General features: G+C 53.6%; 1 protein-coding gene and 1 long non-coding RNA gene across 2 annotated transcripts in view; both read left to right on the top strand.

The window, feature by feature from the left end:
* Positions 1 to 12,872, top strand: part of PEPD (peptidase D) — a 113,276-nt gene that overhangs the window by 69,840 nt on the left and 30,564 nt on the right. The gene's annotated exons all lie outside the window — the stretch shown is intronic.
* On the top strand, positions 4,323 to 10,992 carry LOC146402323 (uncharacterized). The gene is made up of 2 exons (XR_014806051.1): positions 4,323 to 4,374; positions 6,251 to 10,992. It is a non-coding gene; the product is annotated as an uncharacterized LOC146402323 (long non-coding RNA).

The following is a 12,872-nucleotide window of genomic DNA, read 5'->3' as shown; positions in this document are numbered from 1 at the left end:
GGGGGTGAGAGAAGGTACAGTCCAGCCCCCAGGTGAGGCGCTAAGGGCCCCTTGGGAAGGAAGGCTGCCGGCCACTCCCTTCCCGCTCAGTCTCTTCCCCCACTACCCCCCTTCCTCTTCCCCTACCTGCTTCTTTACCACCCCTCCCCTCCCTCCTGCTCCCCCCACCCCCTCTTCTCCCTTCTCCTCCTCACCCCCCCTTTCTTCACCTCCCCCCTTCACCCTCCTCCCCCTCCTCCCACCTCCTTCTCCACCTCTTCCTCCTTCTCCTCCACCTCCTCCTGCTTCTCCTCTCCTGATCCTCTTGGCCAGAAGCAGCCCTGAAACCAAGCCACATTGACCTCAGGCTTTTTCCTCTCCTCCCCCAGCTCCAGCCCAGCTCTCTTCCTCCTCCCTGCTCCCTGGAGGCCACCCTCTTCCTCCACCCCTGCTCCCCCGCCCAGTCATGTTCTCAGGGATACTCAGTGCCAGGCACCAAGCAGGCTGAGGACCTGCTGAGAGCCTGGGGCGGGGGCCCACCTGCAGACCAGTTTCAGACTAGCCGGGAGCTCCTCAGTCGGGTGGAGCTCAGAGACCAGGCAGGGAGGTGTGGTGTGAGGGCCCCAAGGCAGCCCGCTGCCCACTGCCTGCAGCCCGCAGCCCTTGGGGATTCTAACCCCCGGATGCTGGTGTGAGTGGGAACACTCATCAAAGTGTGGTCGTCATTCCCATTTCACAGGTGAGGGCACCGACCTGGACCGATCGAGGCCAGGACCCCTACCTCCAGGGTGGGCTGACCTGGGACTGAAAGAGGAGCTGGGTTCTGGGGGCCTTTGTCCTCCAGCCGGACCCAGGCCCTGATTGTTCTTTATTCTGGGCTGAGGCCAAGTGAGGGGCCTGGGCGCTCCCACCCCCTGACTACCTAGCCTCTCTCATGGGCTGGGCAGCTGGAAGTGACCGGGAGGCCCCTTGCTGAGTCACCCACCCCAGGCCTCTGTTTGGCTTCCAGATTCTGTTTTCCACCACATCAATTGCATTTATTATTCATAAACTTCCAAAACTGGCTTCTGGGGCCTTAATTTTCCAAGCCCCCCAGGCCGGCACAGCTGAGGCTGTGTCAGGCTTACTAGGGATGTGCTGTGGCTTCGAGTAGTGATCAGATGCAGGCTGATGCCAGCCCAGGGCCCTTTGAATTTGAAAATGAAAACAAAGGACCTCGGGCTTGGTGGCTTTCCGGGGAGCCCCCGAGGCTGGACCTCTTCTCTCCTCTGCCTGGAAGTGCCAGCTGCATGAGAAACTGTCACCTCAGCCACCTGCACTTGGTCTCCCCTGGCGCTGGGGGCTTTCTGCCTCCCTCTTTGTCCCACCTGGTCGCTCAGCATCCATGCCGGCATGTGCTCTGGTCTTTCTGTCCCACGTGCTGCAGTGCGCCTGCGTCGTGGGGCTTTTTCCCCAGGAAGCTGGTGACTTTCTCTGGTCCCTCTCTCCAGGTTGTCCTCAAGATGTTTGGACCTGCCGGCTGTCAGTGTGGCCCCTAGCTGCCCTGTCTCAGTTCTCCCTCAAAGCAGAGCTCTCGCAGCCACTCCTGGACACCCCCAGCTTTCTCTTTTAGTTGAATGTTTTGTTTTTTTAAAGGTTTTTTTTTTTCTATTATAGTTGATTTACAGTGTTCTGTCAATTTCTGCTGTACATCAGAGTGACCCAGTCATACATACATATGTGTGTGTGTGTGTGTGTGTATACACACATACATTTTTTACTCCCATTATCCTCCATCATGTTCCATCACAAGTGACTAGATGTAGTTCCTAGTGCTATACAGCAGGATCTCATTGCTTATCCACTCCAAATGCAGTAGTTTGCATCTACTAACCCCAGACTCCCAGTCCCTCCCCACTCCCTCCCCCTCCCCCTCCCCCTTGTTCAGTGGGTTTTCGTTTTGCGCGCTCTCTGCCTCATCCTCCATCACATTTTCATTTCTGCACAGGTCTCTCCTCGTAAGTGATGGGGCATCCCAGTCTGTCTGGTCCCGCCTCTGGGATCAGAGGTGTGGGATGGGTCTGGCTTTAGGAGAAGGCTGTTCCAGCCTGTTTTGCCCGAGATGGCCGGGGAGCCAGGACTCAGGCCAGCCTCCCACTGGGATTCAAGGGTTGGGCTTGAAAGTTTCTCCTCTGCCAGGGAAGAAGCAGCAAACATGAAAAACAGAGACGGGAACCATCCCTGGAGGACTGGCAGCATCCACCAAAGCCGGGCATTCTCTACCTGGCAACCAGCCATCCCACCTGGCACCCAGCAGACACACAGAAAGCCATGTGCGAGAACATTGTGTATGTGGGCTGGGATTCCTCTAAAACAGGGGGGACCTGAAGCCCACCTGTAGGGGGGATGGACGGTGGTGTGTTCACACAGTGAGTACTGTCGAGCATGAGAATAAACACAGGAGACTGGGGCTGGGCGGCTCCCATGGTGGGCAGCGTTGAGAGAGAGAAGCATCCTTCTGCTACGTGAAGTTCCCAACTGGCAAAACCTTGGTGATGGAGAGGCAGGGGGCAGGGAGAGGGGACTGCAGAGGGGCCTTCCAGGGCACTAGAAATGTTCTAGATCTCATTTATTTATTTTGTATTATTTTTCTTTTTTTTTTTTTTTCTTTTTAGGGCCACACCCTCGGCATAAGGAAGTTCCAGGACTAGGGGGTCAAATCGGAGCTGCATCTGCCCACCTACACCATAGCCACAGCAACGCCAGATCCAAGCCACATCTACGACCTAGGCTTGCGGCACTGCTGGATTAATGAGGCCAGGGATTGAACCTACATCCTCAGGATGCTGTGTTGGGTTCTTACCCTGCCGAGCCACAGCGGCAACTCCCACGTTCTAGATCTTGATCTAAAGGGCACATCGTGAAATCACCTCAGTCTGGACACCTACAATGTGTGCATGTTATGATATGTGTATTTCAATAAATAGGTTTACAAAAAAATAGATATATACCCCAAACCAACTCTGCAAAAGCCAGGGCTGCTGTGGCGACAGACAGAAAGGCTGCCCACATCTCTTGTCCTGAGGTCCTTGTACCTTCCAAATTTATAGGTATCTCGGGAGCTACAGGCTGACACAGTAAGATGACGGTTGGTGTGCTTTCGGAATTATTCTGTTGGCCAGTGACGGAAAGAAGATGAAAAGTTAAGTGTGATTTGGGGAAGTACCACCCGGGCTGTCTGGTCAGGCCAGGACCTGAATATTGAGTCTATTAGAAGCAATTATAAAAGGGACAGCATTTTTTAATGTTTCTCATTTGACAGGAAGGCTTTTAAATATGGGGCATTAGTTAATAAAAAGTCCCCAGAAGCCTATCGTAATATATTACCTAATTCCTAACAGTTCGTAGTCACAGAAATAGGTAAAAGGGGAATGTAAAATTAATATATAGTTATTATTAAAATTGCCTTATAAATTAGTTAAGTCCCCTGGAGGTGCCAAGAGGGCATCATTATTCTAAGACGGTCTGAAGGGCCTTGGTGTGCCCTGTGCGTGTGTCGGGTGGGAGTGACCAGCAGGGGGGAGGGGGGCGCCCAGGCCCCTTGCTCAAGGGTAAAACCTGCTCATGCTGGACGAGGCGAGAACTAGCAACCAGATCACAAATTTCATAAGGAAATCTCTTCCTTTGTTCTTGAAGTTTCTGGGGAGACTGGCACTTTGTGGCCTCACCAAAGCTTGTCCTATGCCAGAGGTGAGGAAGGCCAAGACACATAGCCAGATTCACATGGGGTGGAATTGGTTAGCAGCCACATACCAGTGTTACTGTGACTCCTGGGGCCCTCAGGACCACCACTTGTCCCAGAACCTGGGGAACAGGTGTTTGGAGCAGAAACAATCCCCTTAGCATGTTGTCCCCCAGAACACCCTGCTGCAGGCAGGCAGGCAGGAGGGTCTGATGCCACAGCTGCAGGTGGTTCCACATAGGGAGCCCTGGGGGCCTCCGGGAGACCTGTGTGCTTGTGACCCAGACAACATCAGGGCCACCGTCTCCCGGCCACAGGTGCAGGGCGCCCCAGCATCCCACCTTGGCCGTGTAGCCGTGCATTGCATTGGCGATTCAGACGCCATGAATGGACATCCATTTAAATCTGAGCCATTCAAGTCTGAGCCGTTTGCTGAACCTGAGTGTTCTTTCTGGGGGCATTTGGTGAGTGTCATGCATTATTACCGAATCTGTTCACGGCAGCAGGCTCGCCTCCACGGAACAGCACAGTTCTCCAGGCAGAGATGCTTCCTTCTGCTCCCAGGAGAGATGGAGAGAGCTGGGGTTTCTCAGCAGCGGTACCAGGGGCAAATTTGCTTCTCTTTTTTTTTTTTTTTTTTTTTTTTTTTAGGGCCGCATCCACAGCATATGGAAGTTCCCAGACCAGGGGTCAAATTGGAGCTGCAGCTGCCAGCCTACACCACAGCCACAGCAATGCTCACAGCAACGGCAGATCCTTAGTCCACTGAGCAGGGCCAGGAACCTGCGTCCTAATGGCTCCTAGTCGGGTTCATTATCACTGAACCACAACGGGAACTCTAGGGGCAGATTTTCTTCTCAAGTTGGCCCTTCGGAGCTGCAGGTGTGGCCCCATCCCGTCTCTGGCTCCCTCTCCTCCGTGGGAGGCCAAGCCCTCTGTTTTCCTGGTGAGGGGTGGACTGCGGAGGGCAGCGTATATGGTGTGGGCAGCCGGAGGAAGCAGGCGAGGCTGTTTCCAGCCGGTCTTAGACATCCCCAGCTCATACTGCCGGAAAGATGCCTCCTCGTGCAGACAGAACCCCATCCCAGAGAAGACGGATAAGTGGGCTTTTGAAGCAGGGCTGAGCAGACGTTCTTGGGGTTGGATTCTCCACAACCCCGTAGCAGAGAGTCTTGCCGACAGAGTTCGTTTCTGAATTGTGGTCCCTGGAGCCAGACTGCAGGTCTCTCCAGGTGCTCCTTGTGGGTGTGTGCACTTGCGACCCCTTGTGGCAGCTTCACAGGGTCGTCCTGGATCGCAGCCACTGGGCCCAGCCACTGGAAAAGAGGCCCTGTGGGGTCATTGGGGGGCCAGGCTGGGTCCAGGGGAGTTGGTCTCCAACAAGTAGCTTTCATTTCTTTCCCCCCCAAATGAAACGAAAACCGCTTTCTCGAATAAAAAGATATTGCATGTGCCAGCAGGAAATTAAGTCAGCACAGAGAATTGGAGGCAAGATATGAAAAGAATCCTGTGATGCAGAGGTTCACAAACCCCTGCTGTTTTTAGCAGTCGTGCTTCGGGACCTCTCCAGGGGCCCAGACAGGACAGACTTGGTCTGCTGGGATCACACTAGGTGGAGTTATTCCCCCTCCTTTGGTGAAGTGGGAATTTCTTCCCTCCGTGAACTGGGGCACCTCCACCGTAAGCCACTTAGCAGCCCTCCACCTCCTCCAGGGCGGCCAGGTGGTTTCCGACTTTACAGTGTGAACAGTACTGTGATGAGCAGCCTCATCTAGCCGCGTCTTGGGTGTTTAAGTGGAAACCTCTTTGGGGTAAATTCCTGCAAATGGAATTCTGGAGCGGGGCGGGCGGGGGATTTTGATGTACAAAGCCCACTGCCCCCTGGACGTTGTTCTCCCACACAGCTTGGGTGGCCTTAACGTCTCCGGTGAGCAGTGAGCACGCACTACGTGCTTCCTGGGGATTTTCCATGAGGCGGGGGGTGGCCAGCCTCTGCGCTTTGCGGCACACAGAGCCAGGAAGGCTTTAAGGAACTGGCCCAAGATCCCACAGCGGACAGATGGGTCTTGGAAGAGCCAGGTGGCCTCTCTCCAGAAACCGAGTTCTCAGCTCCTGAGCTGGATACGCACGCGCACGCACACACACACCCACACAAACACACCTGTGAATGCTTGGGTGCCCAATGGATTTGTTTTTATTATGAATGCTCTTTACCATCCTGATAAGGGAAAAGTAATATCCTGACTTTCTTTGTACTTATTTGATTACTGGCGGGGTTAAACTTCTCTTACAGGTATTTCCCGGGCATCTGCCTTTGTGGTTTATCTGTCCTTGGAACAATTTGCTATTGGGACATTTGTGAGTTGACTTATTGATCTATAAGAACACTTTAAATAGGATCCTTGGAGTTCCCATCATGGCTCAGTGGTTAACCAACCCAACTAGTATCCTCGCTCAGTGGGTTAAGGATCTGGCGTTGCCATGAGCTGTGGTGTAGGTCGCAGATGTGGCTCAGATCCCGCATGCTGTGGTTGTGGTGTAGGCTGGCAGCTCCAGCTCCAATTCGACCCCTAGCCTAGGAACCTCCATATGCTTCAGGTGCGGCCCTCAAAAGACAAAAAACAAAAAACAAACAAAAAAAGGGGGGCTCTCTATGTTACTGTTCTCTTGGTTAAAATATTTTTCCCTGTTTGATATATAGGAATTTTAAATATAATAGTCAAATTGACCCTTTCTTGTGTAGTTTATGCTTTTTGCCGTGGTTGCATAGACTGTTTCTGCCACCTCAGTACAATTCAGTTGTTTGCGTGTGTTTTCTTCTGCCTTCACGATTTTATGATTTTCTTTTAAGAAGTATTTTCTGTGTGATTATGAAATATTTTGACACCGGTTTGTATAGTTTTGTGTCCGTGTGATTTCGTTTTTTTGTTTGTATCTAAAGTGCACTGAAGGGTGATGAGCAATCAGGGATCCTGGCATTTTTGACTTTGAGAAGTGACTAATCGATCCATTGTCTTTGGGATAATGTCTTTGCCCCACTGACTTAAAATGTCACCTTTGCCTTATTCTAAACTCCTATGTGTGTTAGTCAGCATAGGATAGCCTTTGCTGCAGTAACAACCAAACCCCAGATCTCAGTGGTGCAACCTAGTGACCATTGATTTCTGGCTCATGCTGCAGTCTGAGTGGCCCCGTATCTCTCCCCCAAAAGTGTTGGGGCTACTCCATTGCCCGACTCCACCCCCTTTGAGTGAGGAGAGAGAAAGCACAGAGAATTTACATCCATGCTGAAAAGTCTTGCTAGGAAGCGGCACATAGCCTTCCCCTCATACTCTTCTTGGCAAGAGTCAGTCCTATGGTCCCAGCCTAACTGCAGGGAGGCTGAGAAATGTGCCCAGAAAAAGGGAGTGGAGTGGTGACCACACGGCCTGGTCTCCACCCTGGGCTCCACCTGGACAGATGGGGTTGAAGACTTGTGTGTGTGTGCATTGTGCGTGTGTGCGTGTGTGCGTGTGCGTGTGTGTGTGTGTGTGTGTTCTGTTTTGATCATTAGGCGAGTGTAGGCCCATCATCCCTGTTGTCAGTTACCCTCTCCCCCGATGTTTCCTGAGGACCAACTATGTGCCCAGCTTTGGGTATAGGGCAACTTAGGCCTGCCTCTAAGTGCCCTTTGAGACTCAAAGGGCAGACAGTGTGGCACAGCCATGCGCCAGCCTAAAAGCCATGAGCCTGTATGTTGGGGGAGGGGCAGGGCCCACCTATGAAGGACTTTTGATGGGAAGGGGAGAAAGGCCACTGGGTAGGCAGGTAGGTCCGGAGGGACCTGGTTAAGGCCAGCAGGGCAGCCAGGTGGCCTGGGGGAGCCGCGAAGAGGGGCTGCCATGGTCCTGGGGCGGGACCTGCACCAGGCCGTGGGTGGTGCTGGGGGCGGAGCCTGGGAGGAGCTGAGGGCCTGCTGGTCTGGTCGGGATGAGGATGCCCCTGGCAGATGGGAAAGCATGCCTCTCACAGAAGCCCCCTCTTCCTCTTCCTCCAAGCTCTCACCAGGCTTGGTGAGCTTTCTGAATGTTAGCAGGCAGTTTGCTTTGCTTGCTTGGGCCTCGCTCTGGTGAGATGCTTTGCAGGACATGTAGGGAGGGAAGTGGAGAATTCAGGGGCTTTTCTGCCTCGTGACTGCACAGCAGAGGGGGAAACCCAGACCTTCATCACATAACGAGTGCGTCCCCCTTAGAGAGTAACTCTTACAGGCCGGGAGCCAGGAGAGTGCTTCCAGACCAGGCAATTGTCTGTAATTAGATTGCCGTTAGCCAGGATGAGGGCAGAGAGGCCCTGCAAGTACCTGTGCTGTCGCACGGCTCCCTGAAATGGGATTTCACACGCGGAAGAATTCCTGCTCCTTGGCTGCTGGCTTTGGCTGGCAGTGTTAGTGCCATGAAGAGAATATTTAACTTTGCATCAGTAGGCAAAGACTAATTAAAATATAATTAAAAGCATGAATTCTTCTAATTATTGGCTTTATATAATGTGTATTTAAAAACAAGACATCTGTTAAGGCTTTCTTTTAAATCTATCCAGAGACCAAGAGTGGGTAGCATTTTAATTAAAAATGGATTATTTCAAAAACAGTTTAATCACCCTGTCATCATAGGGCTTAGACCTTATTAATTAGCTTTTGATAAATAGGTTTAAGTTACCAAATTTTTCCTTCATGGGGGTTAGAAGAGTCTTTTAGGAGCCTGCCCTGCAACTCTGGGGTGTCAGCAGGAGCAAGGATCAGAGCCCAGGGTGAGTTTTTAAATCCCTTCTTCTGCCTTCTGTGGACCCAGAGTGGACATCCCGTAGCAGGCTGGGGACAGTGGGGAGCAGCTGTGGCTATTTCACTTCCCTGTCTCCTCCCTCTGTGGCATGAGCAGGTGCGAGGCCCCAGACGGTGACATTTAGCCTGATCATCTATCTCATCGCTGTACTGAACGGTGGCCAAGGCCCTAAGTTCCCGAGGGAGCACGGATGCTGCCTTCCACCCGCCGTGCTGGAGGGGCCGCTGGCCAGGCCACGCCCCCTGCCCCTTCGCACCCCCACCTCCACTCCATGCTTGCAGAGGGTCCCCCGACCCTCAGCACCTCCTCTTTTCAGGGGTGATCTTTCCATAGCGTGAGTGCAAACCCCCATTTATCATCTTAAGTGGCTGATGACTTTCCAAGTGATAAATAGCACCCTCATTGTTCCTTCAGCCAAGTGTGACTAAAATAACGTTTGGAGTCGTGAGTGAGGATGGGAGGCCTCATTAGAAGAGGGGTCTTGGGCAGCTCACACTAAACAGCTGATATTCTGTCATGAAACACAGCCTCGTGCAGCATGGGAGGGGTCATTTCTGCCAGGGACCCGCCCAGGCCCTTCCGGGCAGTGTCCGGGCCGCCCTCTGCTGCCGTTTTGGCTTCAGCCTGAGCTTTGTGTGCCTGGGGGCTTGGGGGAACCTTCTCAGAGAAGGGACATCATGTCACAGGTACCTGAGGTAGCGGTCACCTGGTGAGACAGCCGTGGTTATCGCTTCCTGTGGGTGGTCTGAAATCCTGGGCTGCAGGGCCCCAGCTCCCGGGTCCCTCCTGCTGCACAGATTGCCTGGGTGAGCAGTGTCCTGCATTCAGTGATCCGTGCTTGATGTACCTTGAGTGGTTTATGTGCAGCAAGCCCAGCCCGGCTGGGGCAGCACCTGCTGCTCCTCCCCCTCACCCCCCCCCCCCCCCCCCCGCCCAGAGCTTTGACCAGAGGGCAGCCGTGGGTGGGGTGGGAGGGGTAGGATATGGACACAAGACCCAGAAGATGAACTGGAATAAGCCGGGGCCCAGCGGTTCACCCACTCAGAGGACGAGGGCCATGCGGGCTCCGTAGTGCCGGAGCTGGGGTTGGGGAGAGGCAGGCTGGGAGCACCACGTTAGAAAGGCCCTGATAGAGGGTGATGCTTTCCAGAGAAAGTCCTCTCCAAAACTACATGTTTATTTTAAGATTGTAAAGCTGGTGTTTGGAACCAAAGTAGGCTTGGGCTCTGTAAAAACAAAACCTGACACCTTAGAGGGATGTGGAAAGCAAAGCCCAGAGGGATTCAGGAAGAAGGGAGCGTCCTGTCCTGATGCGCTGGGTGGACCCAGGGGCCCTTGTCCCCTGCAGAATTGGCATTTAGGAAGCACTTTTTTGGTGGAAGATTTTGGGTTTCGTTTTCTGTACCGGGGGGCAGGAGGGGAGGCTGTGAAGTAGAGTTGTGGCAGGTGATGCCCCCAAGGACACTCCGGGCTGGAGTAGGGCAGCCACCATGCACCCGAGGTGCTGTCCAACTGTGGTCCCACGTGAGCATCCACGCGGTCCCTGCCCTGACTGGGCTCCGCCCACTGACCTCACCTCACAAGGAGCTAGTAAATCCAGGAAGATGAAAGCATTGCGAAGCGAGGCTCCAGCCAGCATTTTGGGCTAAGGGGAGGCTCTCACTTGCCCATGTTCAGGAGTGAAGCAGAGTGTCATGGTAAGAGCCCGATGTCTGCTGGTCCAAGGCCCTCAGCAGCCAGGTTTTGCTGGAGGTGGCTCTGTTCCCCGAGACCCCTCAGCACTGCTAAGGGCAGAGGGCCCGCTTGTCCTTGGTCCACCGGGTCCACGCTGCCTGGAGTCCAAGGCGGCTGAGCTGGAAACGGGAGCAGGTGGCAGCACAGGAAAGAGCCGGGTTCTATCAGAGTCCATCCTGCCCACTGCTTTCCAGAGACCAGCAGATGTGGGGACCTCTGGGGCAGGGAGCTTCTGGACAGCATCCTCCCACCCAGAACCCCAAGCAGGCTTTTCCTCAGAGAACTTCTGCCAGATCCTGGTATTATTTGCTTAATAGTTGATTTACTTGTTTTCTTGTCATCTATTCTGAAGGAAAGCTTTGTATTCCTGTCATGCGTGAAACCCAGTATAATTTGCCATAAGTGGAAAGTAAGACTTTAAAATAAATACCTGATGCTTAACGCCTGTTCACCGGTGTCCCCTATAATGTCATCCCATGGGCCCTTGTCATGCTTTGGGAAATACGAACTCAAAGAAAGTCGCTTTCCTCCTCTCCCTAGAAGCTTCCCAGTGTCCCAGCTTCCCTCCCCTGTGCCTCCCAGTGTGTGTGGGGGAGTTGGGAGGGATGCTGGCCTCCCTTGGAGGGAAAATAGCCTCTCGATCGCACCAAACAAGGATTGCCTCCCTCCACCCCCTTCTGGTCATGTGGTTTGAGCCTCCCTAGCTGCTTCTTCAGGCAGCCTGGTTGATGCATTTTTAAAGGGGGAGTTTGAAAAAAAAAAAAATGAGTTCCCATCCTGCCTCAGCGGTAATGAACCCAACTAGTATCCATGAGGATGCAGGTTTGATCCCTGGTCTCTGTCAGTGGGTTAAGGATCCGGTGTTGCTGTGAGCTGTGGTGTAGTCACAGACGCAGCTTGGACCCCGTGTTGCTATGGCTGTGGTGCAGGCTGACAGCTGCAGCTCCGATTCAACCCCTAGCCTGGGAACTTCCATATGCTGTGGGTATGGCCCTAAAAAGACAAAAAAACAAAAACAAACAAAAAACGGGGTGGGGGGAGTTGGGGGTCTGAGTTCAAAAGGGGTGTTGTTGACATCAGCGACAACAGTGAGATGGGTCAGACCAGAGCAGATGGGGATCTCCAGTGACGACAGAGAACAGATGGCAAATTGTGCCTGTGTTTACGCAGCTCTTCCAGGACCTTCCAAGGCTCAGGCCTCTCACTCGCTCGAGAATGCCAGCCCCAAAGGGTCTGGATTTACACAGCTAGAATCTTCCACTTGAGCCAGGTGCTTCGGGATCCAGATTTCACCTTGTGTGTTGTCATCATCCTGGGAGCCAGTCGTGTCCTGCCTGTGTCTGTAGCGCCTGCCCCAGGCACCTCTTCTTCCAGACAAGGAGGGTATCGGAGAAGGTCCCCACAGGCCAGCTGCTTGCCGTGTAGGGACAAAACCACTTGCTAATACCCTTCATCTTTAAACCCCTTGAAGATCAGTGTGGAAAAGAGAAACATTCTAAATAGAAGCAGGAAGATATGCAGGGAAATAAACGTAGGAGCATGTTCGGACTTGCCAGCTAGTAAAACAGCACAATGCTTTCTGTCTTCCTACCAGATCCACATCTGGGGGGCAAACAGACCCTGTGTGACACAGGCCTGGACCCTGAAAATCCTGATAGGGTCCCTTTAGAACATGTCCTGGGTCTCAAAAATGTGCCTGTGCCCAGGAAGTCTCCTTCTAGGAGTTTAGCCCGAAGACAGTGCGATGGCCTATGGCCACGCGTGTCCATCGTAACACGGAGGCGGAAGCAACCTGCATATCTCACAGCGTGAAATCGGCGAAGTAAATTATAGGCTCTGGGCCTCCTCATGCCACTGATGACTTATTCAGTCCTTCAACAGAGATGTGCCGAAAACCACTTGTGTGCCAGGCACGGTTCCAGGCTCCGGAGATGCTACAAAGTAGACAAAACCCCAGCCCGTGGGAGGTGAGAGAGGATGGATGGATGCAGGAGGAGGGGGGATGGATAAGAGGTCAGAGGGAGGGGAGGGCGAAGGGGGAGGGAGAATTCTTTGCCCAGGGGACTCAGGACAGGCGTCCCTGAGGAGAAGCCTGAAGGAGCGAGAGCAAGTTGGGGACCTTGGGGACAGATGTTCCAGGCAGAGGGAACAGGATGGTCCTGAACGTGGCTGGCAGTCCCATGAGTAGCAAGGAACCAGGTGGAGAAGATGGGAGGAGCTGGGGGAAGGCAGGGTTTGAGCAGAGGAGTCCCGGGAGCCTACCTACGTGGCAGGGGACCACGGCTGAAGAGAGGAGCCAGCGCCCCCATCACCCCCATCCACCCGGCAAGAGAAGATGGTGGCCCACAGCAGGGATGAGCAGCGTTGCTGGGGAGGAGTGACCGATTCTGGACACGGTGGCCATAGTGGAGACACGTACCTGTTGACAGGAGCAACTTTTTTGCTTTAGGAGGAACCTTGCCTGGGACGTCCCAGCCCTTGTCCCGACCCTGGTGGGGCCCCTGGTCCTCGCAGAGCCTCCTCAGCTCATTTGGGCTCCATGCACAGGCATGATGTAGAAAAAGTGGGGAACACGTGGATCCAGCCACCTGGAAAGACTATTTGGCTTTACCTGCTAAAGC

This window comes from Sus scrofa, chromosome 6, assembly GCF_054392235.1.
Source record: "Sus scrofa isolate SSC_HxYL_T2T_F1_AM1 chromosome 6, Sscrofa_HxYL_maternal_Yorkshire_Landrace_v2.0, whole genome shotgun sequence".
NCBI classification, from domain to species: Eukaryota; Metazoa; Chordata; class Mammalia; order Artiodactyla; family Suidae; genus Sus; species Sus scrofa.
This window is presented reverse-complemented; position numbering and strand designations above follow the sequence as displayed.